Raw genomic sequence first — 14,697 nt, 5'->3', positions numbered from 1 at the left:
GACTACCTCTAGGAGTAGTAGTGGAAAGTGAAGGGGTAAGGCTTGACACCAATATTAGAAATGATGTTTTCTTAAAATTGAGATTGAGGACATAGAACATATTCCGGACACCATTCGTGTCCCCCCCCCACCCACACACACAAACACAGTATAAGTATGCAAGGAGACAGGAGCTCTGATGTTTCATTAGGCAATGAGTTTGAACATGCAGTCAATATTCAAGGTAAACTATTTATCATTACTCATACAATCTTATACTCTCTTATTTAGTACAGTTAGGAAACAAAAACCGGAGATAAAGTAAAAGTGTCAACAGCTTACATATTACAAATTCAACAGAAGGATGTTGTCAAGACAGAGATTCTTTAGATAAGAAACATACATAAGGAAAGGGATTTGGGTCTGTCAAGCAGCAAGCCACTTGAGACCTATCAGCAATGAAGAAGGTGGTGCATGCATGCTAGGCAGCAACTCTCAATCTAAAATAAAGGCTATTACCTTCACAGAATGTTGGTGTTGGCACACACAAAGAAGGGGATATGTAGAGCTGAAGCAAAACCACCAGGGGAAATAGATCTAGTTCGTAAATGTTCTGAATGAAGCTGAGCTTAAAACATCAGCTAGTTGGCTATTTGTTTAATTAGTATTTGAGGAGGAAAGAAAAGATAGGATTACTCCTCTTGAATACAGACCTGGCTTTGCCTATCCTCATTAAAAATAATGACATTTTAGATACAATAGATGCTCGTTCCTCGGACATGGACGCTGTTTCTGAGGGATTGATTGCTAACTTAATTTGTCATTACAGTCAGATACAATACGTCAAAAGGTTTGAGAAAACAAACATGGACAAATAGTGACAAGCTGCACGGAAATGATGAAATGCAGGAAAATACAGTTACTAACATCAGTGGAAGAAAACTGCTCAAAACGGCAGCTTTGGGTCCTATTGAGAATGCTCAGAGTGACTCGAACACAGGCAGGCACACTGTGTACAGCCTAGTGTGCTTAAGCAGAACATTATAGAAGGTTTTAAGTATGAACCATCTGCAGGAGCAAGAAATGTTTTTTCAGGGCTGAAAAGGCTGTTGAAAAGTCCAAAATGCTTTTGGGTGTGCACCTGAAGTGAGACTGTGGTTGCCATCCGATGTCTGACTAGACAAGAATGATCCATGCATCGTTACCAGGATGAACACTCAGGCTATCAAATTTAAGCCAAAGAAGAATGACTCAAAACTGATACTCTAGATCTTCCACCAAAAACTAAAGATATTGCCTATGTCCTTCTGAAGATCCATCAGTTTCTGGCAATAAACTTAATTACACTAGAATTTATTTTACTGGTTGATTCATTTATGTACATCAACAGGACGGTCCAAGCAGTCCTACGGCAGACAAAGTGAGAGTCACTGGATTATTTGGAAAGGAGAGTTTGAAACATAACTAGCCACTGATTCTGGTAAAACAGAAAACACTGTAAGAGATGCAATTCCTGCACTTGGGATATTTTCAGGCGTACCAATTTCTAGCTGGTGGAATATGTGACCTATCACAGCAATGTAGCTGAAATTTGGATTTGTGAATGAAAACGACAATGGGGTTTGATTGCTTCATATGAAGTGCTCCTATTTGTACCTCAGCTCATGGATCTGTCAGTTCCTGCCCAGAATTGCAGAAAAGGTGAGCACTCCAGTGTACCCTAAATTATGTAAGGCACCTTAGATGAATGGAGGGTTGCCTGGTCATGTCAAGGAGTACTTTACCCTGAAAGATGCTGGGAAAGTATCTTATCATTCAAAAAATTGAGCATTTTCTTCCCAACATCAGGGGTTGACTCAATTCCTCTTGTGCATCCTGCAGACATACTGAGAATGTTAACCATGGCAGGGTATTACACATTACAGCAATGCCTCGTGCTGATTTGATTAGATTTTATGCATTGTATCTACTTTTATCCCCCTTATTGTATCAATTTGTTACGTAAATCCTGGTCATTCAGTTCAGCCAGGGCTGCACAGAACTGTTCTATATGTATAAAGTATGTTATTCTTTAGTTATGTGAACCTATTCATTTGCGTGACTCCCATGTAGAAAGAGTAATATTCTCCCATAATTAAGGGCCTACCATGAGATGTCTGTTTGATTGAAGATCAATTACCTCGGAAACATTGTATTCTGTAGTACCAGAATAAATATTACTCTTGCATTCAAATGTTTTGTCTTTTAAGTGGAGAATGCAAACACCTCTATCCATATATGCTTTAAAACAAGAAAGGGCAGTTGTCCTTGTCATCTAACAATGTATACCTTTCGCCTCCAAGTGTTCCCCAATAACAATGAGGCTCAGGACTAAGTTAAACCTCTAATGCTTAAAGTGTATGTGATGTCTAATCCTGCAACTCAGAACGTCAAACTCCACTCCAAAAAGCTATATTTTTTTAAAGGAAGAAACTTGAAGGTTAAATCTTTTGATTCTGCGCTACAAAAAAAAATCCTGAGCAGGTTTTTGAAAGGGATGTCTATTTTTACACTATGACAGTATATGATAATCTTGCATCCTAAAATCATCTCCCATTGCTGAAAAACACAAAAGGACTCTGGACAGAAGAACTATCTTAAGGAAAGTAGTCTACTTCTCTACAAAATCCATAAAGATAGTTTAGTGGAGGTCTTAGATGTTGGACAGATGAGTCTGTCTGGAGACATCGAGAAGAAAAAGAAAACAGAGATTTAGAGAACTTGCAATTGTCTGGGACTACAAGGCTTAGGTAAATACATCTGACTTGTCTGGGACATACACATTTTCTCGTTCTAAACTATCAGCAGAGATCAGACAACAAAAAAGGACACTATGAATATGTGCATGGACGTAGAAGAGGAAGACTGGTGCAGTTTCAGTCAGTCTTGGTTAGAGCCCAAGGTGTAAGTTACACAAAGGATGACACGGTGACATCAATCAATCAGGATTTATAAAGCATGGCAAACCACCTGTGAGGGCCTCAAGGCGCTGGAAAAAGATGAAGCCGAACAGTAGCTTGGAAGGCTCTTGTAGTTGTCTTTAGCCTGACATTTGTTTCTAAAGAATCCTGGTATTCTCATCTATGCAGCAAAATTCGTCTTTATTAAAAAACTAGGGAAATGAATACACATATCTGGAACATGTATAAACAATGTGTTTTGGTTAAAGAAAGGTTATGAATATATATGTATGGTGGTGCACTTTTCAAATCAATGTCCATAATTGTTTTTCCAATTGTTCCTTTATACTATTTTATAGATGTTGTTCAAAATTATGCTATATTATTTACGTATTCATTTTGATTTTTGTATAGCATTGTATGTTGCCATTCTGTTACTTCAGAGAATTGAGGATTGTACAGAAATCATACATTTAAAAAACGAAAGGCGTAAGTTAATAACTCAGGCGAACAGGTTAGAACCATGAACTTTGCTCTTCAGTCTGGACCCCAAGTCTCTCCAGATTTCTGTTAAAAACAATACCAAATAGTCCAATATTTCCGTTTTCTGAAATGTTCCTGAACAGCTTGGGAATAGGTGTGTATCTCAGATTAACATTCGAGGTAGTCCCACAGCCTAGGTTTTGCTATGCTATTTTATGTTATATTACATGTTTGGTATTTGTAGAACACCCAGTTTGCTAACTGGATGGTATCGAAGCATTTTCAATTATACAGAGGCGACTATCCAAATGGTTCCAAGATTTTCATTGTTAACTGACATCAGCGGTGAAGTTGTGTAATCAAATAATATTATTTGATTCAGCTAATGCGTTAGCTTCGGTGCGGTGTGGGTGAGTGGCGGGGGCTTTGATAGGTGAAAGCAGAGGGCTGTAACAAGTTAAGGATACTTTTTCTAGGTTGGATAACCTGCATTAAGCCTCAGAGACATAAGGCGGTAAGGCAAGTGGTGGCAGTCAGTGTTGTTGGGTGCTGTACTAGTAAATGCCATGTTTAAGCTATGTCAGGAGCTCTGGCTTAACGTGTTTTTTGGAAGAGTGTACTTTATACTGAGCCTCCATGCACTCAGACCCGGAAATATTACAGATATAGGCCCAATTGGTCTGCTTTTGTTTGTGCACGAAAACAGCTCTTTTAATGCATGCATATATTACATTAGTAATATGTTCCATTACAATTCCCGTAAAATGTCTCATAATTGTGGATAACATGATCCTGTTGTTTTCTACACCTTAGGGAAAACTCCGTTTTTCCTGAACTTATCTGCGTTCGGGACACCAAGGTATGGTTTCAGGAGGAGGCAATTTTATCCAGGTCCACAAACGAGAACCAATATGTTTCATAAGAATCGTCTATCATCAAATAAAACATCTATCCAGCCCTATAAATACTGCAGAGGATCACTCAAAATCAGAAGGGAAAAGAGCGGAGGTATCAACTAAACACTCATCCACTAACAGCATGTGTCTTAATCCTGAGAAATAGGAACCAGGATCAGGAACAGAAGTCACACAGATACTGTTAAATGGGGTTAGGACTAAAGCTTTGCTTGCTGGCATCTCTCTGCCAACGTGCCATGTATGTCTTAGCCCCAAAACATAAAAGGAATCGGTCAGCTAATGTCAGAGAGTGGAGAAGAGCAGAAGAACATACTTCTCCAATTCCTCTGTGTGTTGATTTTTACAAAATGAGTTTGTGGCTGGAGTTCTACTCACTCACGACTTGGCGCCGGATCCCCTAATGAAACTTATGGTCTCTATTCCTGCAACTCACTGTTGGTTGTCAGTCATTGGACCAAATACTAGGTATTATTATCCCTGCCCAATCTTTGGTCTTGATGGCGTGTGTAAAGCTGCTCCTGCAGTCACTACGGTGAACTCCATTATGCTGGTCAGCCAATGACAAGTATCCTTACTCCCTGTTGAACCAGTCTGGTCCAGTCTCAAGAACCTGGCCTCCAAATCTTTTTCAGGTCTAGCATTAGCCAGCATCTTTTGATTTTACTAAAACGTGTGTGGTATACTTATTCATGGGGGCTTTCAGTCACCTCTGTTCATCCATTGCTCTGTTGTGTCTCACATTTTGCTTCTACTCATCACAGCCTACAGAATTGGGCAGTGGGTTAGCATGCAGGAAGCCGCTAGTGAACTTCACTTTGAGTTATTACATTTTGCTCTCTCACAATGAGCACATCCACACAAAAGGTACATCCCTCCAGTGCCAGTATTTTTATTTTTATTTTTACTTTATAATACTTTAGTGTTGCTTTTGTGTTTAGAATCTGATGTGATAGCAGGAGACTTGATATAAGCACATGGCACATTCCACTTTTATCAGTTCTTGTCTCCCGACAATGTTATTGTAAATTCCTGTTGGAAAGGCCTTTTTATCTGACTGCTGCTATTTCACTAGTCTGAAGGAGGAGTGGATAACAGTCCTTTGAAAGAAAACAATAATACAAACAGCAGTTCACAAGAACTCCAACTATTATCTCATGAGCGTGCTCTATCTTTGAAAACCTGTCTAGTTTTCTTTCTTTCCTTATTGTTTTCTTTCTTCTATTCTTCGTTTTGCTCCATTCCTTTTTTTATACTTCTTTCTTTTCTTGCTTTCTTTCTTGCCTTCTTTCTTGTTCTTTTCTTTCCCTCCTCCTTTGTTTATATCCTTTCTTTCTATCCTCCTTTTTTACATTCTTTCTTTTACTTGTGCTTTCATTTTTTCTTTGCCTTCTTCTTTCCTTCGTTTTGCTTTCTTTCCTTCTGTTTACTTCATTATTTTCTTCTTTCAGTCTGTCCTTTCTTCTTTTCTCTTTCCTTTCTGTCACCATCTTTCTTTCTCCTCCTTTTCCTTCTCTCTTCCATTCTTTCTTTTGTTTCTTTCTCTCCCTCTTCTCTTTCTTTCACCACTGCTCTTTCTCACCTTTCGTTCTCACTTTCATTTCTGCTTTCTTTCTCTCCTTCCTGCTTTCTTCCTTTTTTCTTCCTTCTTTTTTCTTGTTTTCCCTTTTCTCTATTTCATTTTCCTTCCTCCTATCTTCCCTTCCTTTCTGTCATGCCTTCATTCATTTATTCTTGCAAGCCTTCTTTCTTTCTTTCTTGCCTTCCTTCTCAAACATAAAAGGACGGCAGCAAATGCTAGACCAATTGGCTTTAGTAGGTGTGTGCTAGCCAAGATCTTTTGACTTTACTAAGATTATGTGTATAACATAATCTTCCAGACGCCATCCATTGGTCTGTGTTTGTGTCATTTACATTTTTCTTTTGCTCTCTGCAGCATGCATCAGCCAACCTCAGCAAGTAGATGACTTCGCTATGACTTACATCATTATGCCCTTTCACAAGGAGCACATCCACACACAAAGTAGTTCCCTTCAGTTCGAGGGAATGAAAATGATGTCTTTTTTAGAGACCAAAAACCTTTTTGCCTTTAGCCAATTATCTTTTTTTCTTTTTTATTATTTTTTTTAAGATTGAGGAGGGCTCGGCAACTTGCACTATCAAGTTTAGCAAAAATTGTTTGTGCTTCTGTTTACTTATGATTCTTCTGTTGTATCTATCAGATGATCTTGCACAATTTGCCATTCATGTGCCTTTGTTCATTTAAAATTGGCAGTTCGCTTGCCACTATAAAAAAATTAAAAAAAACTCTTCTGATGCTGACGATGCCTTTTAACAGACTAATTCAGTTCCCCCTACAACGGAATACGTTCATGAATAGTTATCACTATCAGTCATGGTCATTCTTTTGTCAGGTTTTCTGCTTTAAATCTTATTTGATCCTTATCTCATTTTATTTCTTTAGGGGATGCTTCAGGTTTTGTGCTTTAAATTACATTTTCTTCTCTTGGATGAAATTCATTCATCCGGGGCATTTTAATAGCCTAAGAAACCTCGCTATTGCTCGCTCCGCATCTCCCTAGTTTAAACTCACTAAAGTTGGCAAACGTGACCCGATTCTTCTAATTGACTCTGTCCTTTACTTACTAACAATCTATTTGAAGTGCTCAGTTTCCTTCTCGGCACTATTACGGTGCATCTTTAGCCGTCCACGTCTCACTCATCATAGTAGCAAGATATAATTTTTGTAACAGTTTAATTAATATCTTTTGCTCTTTCAGCTCTCTTCACTGTAACGCCTGTGAATCTTGAACGTATATCTGGAATAGTAATCTAAATGTGTTATGTGCTAATTAGCTTTTTGAGCATGAAAAGCATTTGGAAGAAGCTTCAAAGAGTTTTGACTTGAACAATAATCATCAGAGGGGAGAGATTTATTAATAGAAAATGTCCTGGCAGGGACTAGCAAGTCTTAGGGTCTTAATCTTGCATGATGATTATTAGCTTGTAAAGTGAGAGCCAGCCGTGATTGTCGCAGAAACTCTGTTCCCGAAAGTGTTATTTGGCTTTCAGCTGTTTTTCTGCTCAATAAATGTTTTTTTATTTCAACTAAAAACCTCCATTTTGTTGCCATTTTTCATTTATCTTTTTGCAGTGTGTTAGAAACAGTAACATGTTCAAGCATTGATCAATACTGACAGCACATGATGTCGTTATTATGGCAATACAGTATCGTACATGGTATTTTGCAACATTTTACTCAAACATAATGTGCCCTGGACATAAAGCACAAAGTGATGATCCCCAGTCACATACATCTACATTAGCTATCATTCGTTAGCTCCTCCCGTTACATCCACCTACCCCCGCATTTACATCATCCTCTTCCAGTTGTTTGAGTAGGTAACTCTGAAATGGCCCCGAAATGGCCCTTGGTCTGGATGCAGAAGCAAAAACAAGCTGTACGTGTCCAATGTGTTGTATAATATACCAGATCTTGCACCCAGTCTTAGATTTTCGGGAGACGGCCCTGGCCCCATATCATCACCAACACCACCCTCCTTTTTTCCAGCAAGAGAATTACTACACTATACTTCCTCTCCGTCTGCAGAACGTCTTTTACATAGCAGGGCTACCAGTGGGGATGGATCACAAACGCAATTGGTCAAAGTCCCACCTCAATGTAGTTGCTTCTCCAGTATGCCTGGATACCCTGGCAGTACAAACCAGATGCAGGAGGTTTGGTGATGCATGACTGGGCGTTGGCGTTTGGTTACTTCCACTAAGCCATTCCGTTGTAGCCTATCCAGAGCGTAATAACAACACTGAATAAACTTAAACTGAGTAAGTCTGCGACTAGGGTTTAGTGAGATGCCTGGAATCATGGAAAGAACGTCCACTGTCAATCAGTGACAGTACAGTCTGCATTTTGCTCCCATTGTGCGTAGATGCCTGACTGATTCCCACTAGCCCAATACACCGAGCCTGCTTGTACATCCTGGACATTTTATGTTGATATTCCTTAGTCTGAATCGAATGCACTAGCATCAGAAATTACTCTTGCTCACTTTGGTAGTTTAGCAGAGCACCCTTAAGTGCGCTGTGCACCTGTATAATAGAGAACCGCATCCATTGCAGGCAAATAGGGATTAGCATCTTTTACCTGATCTAATGTTTTTCAATGTGTCATCTGAGAACAGGATCCCCCCTTCACATACATCTATTTTTTTCAAGCTGTCTACCAACCTTCGCCTCCAGTGGCGCTGGGGACCATGCACACCATTTCACTTTCATCCGAACTATATAATGCAACCAGGTCCCGGCATACCTAGTTAAACGGACTAGGTCAATATACATGTGTAACTCAGTAAACAGGCTAAGTAATCTCACCACTAGTACCATAGATGTGAACTCACCCTGCTCAAGTTTTAAATGAGAGTGATGTGCATGACCAATAATTTACATAATAGGCATAATGGATTTATGCAATTTTACAATATAATTCCAGCTGGCGGGCTGCCATACCTCCCTAATCATATGGAAACATCAATGTACACCTCTTAATACTCCATTGCCTACCACCCAGACCATTTGAATTATCAGCCATCTGAGGGTACAAATGAATGCTTCGGTGAGGATTATGGGGATGTGAGATGTATGGTACAACATTCTTGAAAGCACCGCCATCTTCATGATGGCTATTCTACCTAATTGAGATGGTGGGGGCTCAGTCCAATTCTCAATGCAGTCTTCTAATGTATCTATAGCCGTTCCATAATTGCAGCAGAATACTTCCACAGCATCTTGGTGTACCATTATACCCAGGTAACACACTGGCTTTTGTGTCCTGAGAACACCCACAAGACAGCAAAACGTAATCTATCATATAAGAAATACCATTCACTGCAGAGTAGACTATGCAATCTAGGCCTTGCGGATTCCTATAGCTCCATACAGAGAAGAGCTGCGCATATTGCACGATAGGCCTTTACTTCCCTGCTGCTGCGGACAGTCATCTTGGGGTCTGCCAAGTTGTGGGTGCAAAATCGAATTAAAGTTCTACTGTACTGCACAGTAGAATGATGGGTCATCATGTTTAAGGCCATCTACATTAACCAGGGTTCTTTACTTGCCCTCAATCTCGCCCAAAAGCAGCAGGAATCCCCGTTTGTGCCTACAATCATTTTCGGAATACGGAATGCACCCCCTCTTCTCACCCTAGCCCTGCATGGGCCAGTATAATAACACGTGCTCTTCACTCTACTGGTTTTTAGTGCTGGCATTTTGCATTGTGAGCACTGTTTCCTGGACCAAGGCAGTATCTTGTGATAACTGTTTGGCCTCCAGATTGTTCCAGGTTAATAGCTTGAGCCTTTTTTTTTTTTTTGTTGCTTTGCTTACTGCCATGTACCTTGATTACAATCCCAGTAAGCATAGCTTTTCATCTGAGGCAGTACAGTCCCACTGACCAATCAAATACTAGTATGTTTTTTTACCACCTCTGCCAGTTCTGATTACAAATTCCTTCTCCCCTCCCTTCACTACAAGCTCCACCATCTTGGCTTAGTCCGCCAGGGCCCGCAGATCGCAGTGCAGCTCAGTGGTGCGGGCAGAAACAGCCATCCATACTCCAAGCTCCCTTCTTCGTGACTTGGATGACCCCCATCACATAGAATTTGATAGATTATTTGCATGACTGAAGGAACTGCATTACAGAGCTTCAATTTTCGAGCCTTGGTGACTCTATCCCATCAATAAATTTATATTTATGACTTCGTACATATTGTTAGGGAACAGGTTTTACTGTGCTGATTGCACAGCTTTAAAATAGGGAGCAGTGACCTAGAGAAAAGTAAACTGTAACTGAGATACAATGAGTTAAACCTGTTTGTCCAGGATTACACATTTTTGACAACTGGCGAAGCAGAGATTGGAGCTGCTGTTTCTCAGTACCAAAGTCTGCAAAGCAGCTGCAAGATGTATTGCATCCTGCTTCTAGCATCACAGGACAGTGCAATGCCTTATTACAGTTATTTTTCAGGAGTTACATTATTTCACAGTCGCTGACCGGGTATAAGTTGCAAAAACATAAGTGGGTGCTAATTAGCGGAGACAATATGCAGCGAAACCACTAGTAGTGGCATCATAAGAAAAGGTGAGGGTGGATGTGCGCTAGCATGGTAAAGCGTTGCTTGGAGCTAAATAACATGGCGGGTCCAATACAATAATAGTATTGTGATGACAAGTTAATTTTGTTAACCTATGACCACAGAAAACCCCATTTTAAGTATCAACATAAGAAAAGGCACCAGAAGCTTATCATTCCCTTGACTTAAATCTTAGTTGTCCTGTTTAATATTGATTACTCTAATATAGCCTGTGCATTGACCAATGCAACATTATTTCTACTTTCTTGCATAGGGCAATGTTCTTACCTCTCACATACACTTTTTTCCTTGTGACTCTAGTATGTCATAGTTTAGAACTGAAAACCTGAATCGATGTTTCAACAGAGCTCGCAGGGGGAGTTTAAACCCCCACTGCCGAGATGCCTGGGTGACTTGCCGATTACAATTTCAGAAAGAAACGCCTTTTACCCTGATCTATGAAACGAGCACTACATGAGACTGGACAACAAGTGCAAACGCAAAAGCTATTTGTAAAAAGCTATGGATAAAAGTGCTATGTAAGGAGCCAAGCAACAATAATAATATAATTCAGTTGTAATCTTCTCAGTGGAAGGTTAATGCTTTTTTCTGCATTCACTGTTTTAATTTGGTCAAAATACAAAACTGCCTCCGTCAACCCTTTGGTATCCGAATGCTATGATCAGAGGCAAGTGGTAGGTGGTCGTCTCTTCACAGCCAACAGACTCAAACACAAAGTGATCCTGGCCTTTCCCAGGGAGTTAAGTGATGCCTACCCAGTTTATAATAAAGTGAAACTGTCCCCCTCCAGTAAGGAGAGAGACCAATCTTGAAGAGTTGATGAGTGGCAATGGCTGTATGAGACAGTTGTGAATGAAGGAAGGTGCAGGTCTTACTTTCCAGGTTGTTGTAGCAGGTGCCCTCAGAATTCTTTAGGGGTGGGTTTTATGAAACTCATAATTCCATGGTTCCATGGTTCCATAATTACCAAGAATACTATAATTATTGTTAAGACAAAAAGAAGCTATAACTATGTAACACCTACTGTAAAACGCTATATAAACCATTTGTTATGCACTGCTGCGAACATCTTTTCAGAATCCTGATAATCTCAGGAAAATAACATTTTTAGTAATATGAAAAACTAAAGGCTATATTGGACATTGACCTTTATAACAGACCGAGTAACAAAACAACGTTTCTTATAATCTCACACACAAAACTACAAGCAATGCAGCTTTGAGTGACTGCAGTGATTGGAATCTAAGCAATGAACAGGGGTGTGCATTCAAATGGACCATCCAGTGAATGATGTGTCACAATACATATCACAATCCCAGATGACATCATCAAATAAAGGAAGAATCTGAAAGCCCATTGTTGGTGATTGTTAGAGATGCTGGACTTGGTGAAGAGAACTATTTTGTTTTCCTATGTACTGAGTTGCCCTTTAAAGAGTTTTGTGTGGAACCCTGACTGTTCATTATGTCTTCTCTCAAACTGCTCTTAAATGCAGGAACATAGTGCTTGCTTAGCTACGGAAAGATCTTAAAGTCAAACAGGCTAGATCTACATTTAAGGCCCCTTCTTTCATTATTTGGGTGAATGATATACCCGATCTGGACCTCTATGAGAACTTGGCGCTTTGCCTTTCAGGGCGTCTTTTCGACCCTTCCTGTACTGAGGACTCAGGCACAAGTAGGGTCTTATGCTTGGATCAGCATTACAAGATGTGCACAATTCACATCCCTAAATAATACCTGCCAGGTTTTGCCACTTAAAACCTGGCAGGGAATATTCTGTCAGAAAAGAAAAAGCATAAAGTGGAAAATTAGACAACAATCCACAGTGTAAACCCGAGTGCAAGAAGGGAATCTCGGGATGGGATGATGAGTGTGCCCAGTGCCAAACTGCAGTATCAGTATTCCCCCGAAGCGAAATGAACAGCTGGTGAAGCTGGTAAATTTAGATTTAAAAAAATAGAATTATCGAATTACAAACCCCAGGTAAACTAAGCAAAAACACACTCTGCTCAGAGCAGGATGGGCAAATCCTTAGACTGGCTCCAATGTCTCTCTTAAGGAACGAAAACCTAGACCGATAACCGCTACAGCAGGCAGCGTGAGCGCGTGCGGAGATTAATTTATAATGCGCAACAAACGGTGCCCACTGATGTCTGACATTTTAGCATCAATGTAAATGGTGCTGTTGAGAGCAATCTGGTGTTTCCGTTCTAGATGCATATATTATCATTCCTAATTTAAAACATTTTACAGATATGATTTCCAATTTGCGATTAGAGGTTTATGTTTTACAAACATCTGGTGTCGGAATGTCAAACAAGCCTCTCTCTTCAGCCAGTACTCTGCAGTATGAAAGTGGTTGTTGGGCTACGGAGATAAGCGGTGCGTGATTAGACGGCCGTTCTTCTGAAAATAAAAGGAACAGGGATTTTTTTTTTTTTTCTTTTTAAAGTATGAACTCCCTTTGAACAAAAAAATAATCTAATCATGGGCTTGAGGCACGGCTCTAACAAGGAAGAGCGTGGTGTGAAATCCTAGCAAAGTGGCTCTGCTCAGTGAACACTGAAGGTAAAACAGTGTAAACAGATCCTCGTGGCCCAATAGCAATAGCTGTAACAGCCTTCCCTAAGGCCCGGTTTATTTTATTGGAGCATCAACAGACAACCATCCTAGCGATGATCCGTCAAGCGTTTGTGCGTTATGTATATAGCAGCACTGAACTTCAAAAATCCACGCATTATCGTCGATGACTGAGACACAACTCTACAGCTCGTTAATGAATCTACTTTAAGCAGAGCAGATTAAGGCACCATGCCAGTGCCTGATGATTACTTTGCAGGGGGAGGGCACGAATAATTATAAAGATGTGTGCTAGAAGGAAACCTCAGTCCACCCCGAGTATATGTGAGTATTAATGTAAAATGGCCTATATGATAGCTGGTCCCCTAAAGCAGGGGTTCCTAACATGTGGTCCGTGGACCTCTGGGGGTCTGTGAAGCCTTCTCAGGGGGTCTGCGAGAGCCTAGAAAATTAAAAAATATTAACAAATATTGACATATTTGGTGCCCAGCTTCCAATAATGACTCAGGCGGGAGTTCCCGGATTCTAATGATGATTCAGTGGGGTTCCCTGGGTTCCATTAATGTTAAAGTGGGGGTCCACAGAAATCAAAAGGTTGGGAACCACTGCCCTAAGGAGCAGTTTACTCCACCAGCACACAGCATTATTACTGGTCACAAACTCTGCAGGGCTCTTTACAGGGAAAGGGAACTGCAACAATGTTAATTGCCCAGAGGAGTACACTATTTGGAGTGTTTGATTGCAGGCAGTGTTAAAGGATCAACCACAGTACAAGGTAGGATACTGCGGTACTAGGAGGTAGCGCGCGCACACACACACACAAACACTTGCACTTCAGTGTTTCAATGCTATTTGTTTTTTCATTTAAATGATGTAGTTCCATACAGTGTGAATCAAGCTCTGGCAAATCAGAACCGGGTAAGTGTTTTGCGAAGCCCGAATAACAGAAGAAGAACTGTATAGTAAAGCAGTTGAAAAAGTATCAGTGCATCATAACGTACAATATAGCTCATTAATCAAATGGGAAGGTCTCTGAGGTGTGTTTCCATAAAATATCGTAGAATTATTTCCTTTGCATATTGCACTGTGTGCAGCTGTACAAGTAACCTGCCCATGTTCATGTGCATAGATGTATTTCACATTACATTTCAGGAATTGTTAGAAATGGGTTTCTGGTTGGCTAGGGTAGGCACTTCAGCCAGGCAGAACCCACTACTCTAGTCCGAGTAAATGAGCTACACACCCAAGATAACCCCTGCTGACATCCTTGATAGCTTGGCCAGAGCAGTCAGGCTTAACCCAGAGGTAATGTGTAAAGCGTTTACACAACACACACACTCTGGTGACACAATAAATACACTACAAATGACTCCACACAGGGTTATATAAAACATATTTACCATATATCGTAAATATATCATTAGACACAAAAGCTTCTAGGTCACAAGTACAATGCAGTTTGCGCATTTACTGAACAGTTCCCAATATCCTGCTAAATGCAGTCAGCTATAGCAACAGATAACACATGATATCCCCACAGGCAATACTACATGCATACATAAATCCTCAGTTATATCAGAACAATAGGAATCACAACCACTATACTTGAAAGGGAGTGGAATTATGGAACATG

The 14,697-nt window shown here is 40.2% G+C and overlaps 1 protein-coding gene across 2 annotated transcripts in view; it reads right to left on the bottom strand.

The window, feature by feature from the left end:
• Positions 1-14,697, bottom strand: part of CTTNBP2 (cortactin binding protein 2) — a 670,870-nt gene that overhangs the window by 519,030 nt on the left and 137,143 nt on the right. The window lies entirely within an intron of this gene.

Source organism: Pleurodeles waltl, chromosome 4_1 (assembly GCF_031143425.1).
Source record: "Pleurodeles waltl isolate 20211129_DDA chromosome 4_1, aPleWal1.hap1.20221129, whole genome shotgun sequence".
Lineage (NCBI taxonomy): Eukaryota > Metazoa > Chordata > Amphibia > Caudata > Salamandridae > Pleurodeles > Pleurodeles waltl.
This window is presented reverse-complemented; position numbering and strand designations above follow the sequence as displayed.